The sequence below is a fragment of the Dasypus novemcinctus genome, chromosome 2 (assembly GCF_030445035.2).
Source record: "Dasypus novemcinctus isolate mDasNov1 chromosome 2, mDasNov1.1.hap2, whole genome shotgun sequence".
In the NCBI taxonomy this organism is placed as follows: Eukaryota; Metazoa; Chordata; class Mammalia; order Cingulata; family Dasypodidae; genus Dasypus; species Dasypus novemcinctus.
The window spans coordinates 65,089,555-65,093,554 of NC_080674.1; the positions used below are offsets into that span (position 1 = coordinate 65,089,555).

General features: G+C 39.6%; 1 pseudogene; it reads left to right on the forward strand.

The window, feature by feature from the left end:
* Nucleotides 1-2,635: 2,635 nt before the first annotated feature.
* Nucleotides 2,636-3,486, forward strand: LOC105747267 (nucleophosmin pseudogene; annotated as a pseudogene).
* Nucleotides 3,487-4,000: the final 514 nt, after the last annotated feature.

A 4,000-nucleotide genomic window follows, 5' to 3' on the forward strand; every position in this document is an offset into this window, starting at 1 on the left:
ACAACATCTGTGACTCAGTTTCTTCTGGAAAGTAGGGTTACTTTTAGAATAACAGTTTTGATCACATTTTAAAGCACTTGAAAACATGATACACTATATTGTAAGCAGCTATTTTTCTTTTGTATTCTGATTTTCTCTTCTTAAACCCAAAACCCTAAATCAAGTTCTCAAACGTAGGGTGTTTCAGAATCACCTAGAGGGCTTGTTAAAACGCAGATTGCTGGGCTGTGCCCCAGGGTTTCTAATTCAGTAGTTCTGAGGTGGGGTCCAAGAAGTTGCACATTTCCAAGTTGCGAAAGAAACTGATGCTGCCGCTCCATGAATCACACTTTGAGAACCCCTATTCTAAAAGTTAAAAATGGATTTCCTGGGCCTTACCACATAGTGAAACACTGGAAAGGAAGTGAGCATATTCCAAATTACTCCAAACATGTGCATTACCTTCTAATTCTTGAAAAATTACTCTATGAACTTTTAAGTCTGCACTTGTATATCAGCGAGACCCAGTTAATTTATCAGCAGCAATGAGCCCAGCCATTAAGCTATTTCAGGAAGCCTGGACCACCAAGCTGGCCATGGGTGGGATCATATGTGCTAAATGTGGAAGAATCTTCTAAACAATAACTCTCAACCAAAGAGGCCCAGAGTTTAGCTTATAATCCTCAGAATTTCCCAGCCATTCAGTAAAAAGTGTTATGGAATAGGAAAACAGTCTCCAAATTATTCACTCACATGTTCATGCATTTCTTCAAGAAACTTTTTTAAACACCTACTTTGTGCCAGGAATTATGATAGAGACTAAGGAAAACTCAAAATCTTTGCCTCAGCAGCCTTTTAGTCTAATATGAAAGGACAAATAATTATACAAAATATGTCTGATAACTAACATTTGTTTAATTCTTAAAGTTTATAAAGCACTTTCATATTTTATCTCTTTTGTACTTCACTTATTTCTGTATGGAAAGTATCATTCCTGGTTGTTTATAGATTTGGAACCTGAGATTCATAGAGAATAACTGACTTTCCATTGTCATTCAACTGCTACGTGGTGGACTCAAAGTACAACGCTGGCCTCAAGACTCCAAATCACATTCCCTTCGCCCAGCTCTACACTGCAGTTCTGATCCTGCAAGTCTTGTCAGACGAGTTCCAAAGAACCTAACATGAGAAGGGCTCCTCTCCAGGAGTCTGGGAGCCTGAGCCAATGAATATGGGACTTGATGGAAGAAAGTTGCCTGAGCTAGAATGAAAAGCTGAAAACTTCTTCTCTAAAGCACCTTGAGCCTTATGACTTGGTCAAATATTATATAAAGATGTTTCTTACAAATTCCCTGTGTGTTTTAGCCCACGAAATTCATTCAATCACCTCATCACTTATTTTTGCCAACTATATTATTTTCAACATAATAGGCAGAGAGGAACACAATTAAATTCACTGTCACAAGGGGATTCTGTAAAAGAGCTGTACCTCACTGAACAAGATAAAGTGTATTTAATAGTGTATGTTCTCTCCTTCTCAGGCCTTCTAGTTTTTTCCTAAGAAAAATTTACTCTATCTGCTTTCTCCCCTTATCTAATTCCCTCAGAAAAAGAAAACAAATGCTGGCCTTAAGTGACCCCACACCACCCTGGGTTTCATTGGAAGGCAAGGCCTCCCTGGAGTTCCTGAAAATAATGAGGCTGATTCTCTCTTGTGCACCAAAAACAAAAACAAGTATCCTTCTAATGTTAAGGAAAGTGCCAAGGTTAGGAAGAAATTTGAGGACAACGGCCACTCACCTTGTTCTCAGGCTGCTTCGGTAACTTTCCACAAGCACCATTTAGAAGACAAGGAGTTCTCAAAGGATCATGACCTTGGAGCCCAAACTTTTTCAAATCTGCTTAGTACAGTAGCTATAGGCCATCAACTCACAGTCCCCTACTTAAATCCAAAACCTGTGATGCCATAGGTGTTAGGGAAATCACAGATATCTGTTAAGTAGCCATTGCCCAGACTTTCCCTAACCCCACCTCTTTCTCTGGGGAAACACACGCTAAGTGGCCATCCTCTGGTATTCCCCTTCCTTTTCTATTGTGTGCCACTCCATAACCTGGGGGAGATGCTATGTCTAAATGAAAAGGTGGGGCAGTCAGACCTTAAACCCTGAAACCTGGAATAAGCAGCCCCCAGTGCTTATCAGAACAGGGATTCTAAGTGGCAGGGTCCCGTCCCCCAACCCATACCCCCAAGTGGGTAAAACCACATTCAAACACTATAAATTGGTCTTACTGGCTCCAAGGAAGGCATGGAGCAATGCCATCCACCCCAACCTGGAGCAATTTTTAGTCACCCCTGGAGCCGGCCATGATGAGATTTCTTTCCCTGCTCCTTTGGACCACATAAATGACAAGGCAATTTGCCTTTTCTGGAATTTTTACTCTATATAATAAAGTAATCATTTGCTGAATGTTTCTGTTGTGTCCTGTACCTATGTTCCCATGACACACAGTTGTAGTAACATTGTGATATCACAGAAAAAATGTTATAAAGAGCTTTTTTCCCTGGTGTGATTCTGTCCTATGCAGCTGTGCTTTGGAACAGTGGTTGCCTATCTCCATCCACCTTCTCTCCCACCCAAGTGCATGCCACCACCCCATGGAAGATTTGATGGACATAGATATTAGCCCCCTGAGGCCCCAGTATTGTCTTTTCAGTTGTGAACTAAAGGCCAGCAAAGATTATCAATTTAATGTGATAATGATGCAAATGAGCACCAGTTATCTTTAAGAATGGTCAGTTTAGGGGCTGGTACAAAAGATGAATTGCACATTGTTGAACCGGAGGCAATGAATTATAAAGACAGTTCAATTAAAATAACACTGGCAACTTTCAAAATGTCCATACACGGTTTCCCTTGGAGGTTTTGAAATAATGCCACCTGTTGTCTTACGGTTGAAGTGTGGTTCCAGGCCTGTGCATATAGATGTAGAGGAGATGTATAGATATAGATGTAGAGGAGGAGGATGTGAAACTTGAAAGTATATATGGAAAGTGATCTGCCCGTGGAAGTGGTAGCAAGCTTCCACAGAAAAAAGTAAAATTTCCCAATGATGATGATGATGATGATGATGAAGAAGAAGAAGAAGATGATGAAGACACTGAGGAGGATAAGGAGGAGGAAATGGAAGAAAAAGCTCCAGTGAAGAAATCTGTCAGAAAAACTCCAGCCAAAAGTGCACAAAAGTCAAACCAGAATGGAAAAGACTCAAAACAATCAATACCAAATCAAAAGGTCAAGAATCCTTCAAATAACAGGAAAAACTCCTAAAACTCTGAAAGGACCTGGTTCTGTAGAAGACATTAAAGCAAACATGCAAGCAAGTATAGAAAAAGGCAGTTCTCTTCCCAAAGTGGAAGCCAAATTCATCAATTACATGAAGAACTGCTTCCAGATGATTGACCAGGAGGCTATTCAAGATGTCTGGCAGGGGAGAAAGTCTCATTAAGAAAATAGTGTAAACAGTTTGTTAAAATTTTCTATCTTATTTCATTTCTGTAACAGTTGATATCTGGCTGTCCCTTTTATAATGCAGAGTGAGAACTTTCCCTACCATGTCTGATAAATATTGTCCAGGTTCCTTTGCCAAGAATGTGTTGTCCAAATGCCTGTTTAGTTTTTAAAGATGGAACGCCATCTTTTGCTTGGTTTTAAGTATATATGGAATGTTATGTTAGGACATAGTAGTAGTAGTGGTAGTCAGACAAATGGAAATGGTGGGAAAACAAAATATGCATGTGAAATAAACACAGTATTTTAATAAAGTAAAAAAATGTTACAAAGATAAGCAATTATGTATTCATCTAATAACAAACTAAACAGGCAAATAAAACTGGATCCTAATTGTACTGAGCATACTACTTTTTCAGCCTCACTTCCCATTTTTCCAAAATTCTACTCCCCCAAAGTCACATGGTTTCCGGAGAACATCAGCCATCTAGGAAAACAGGATCCTTTCCCCC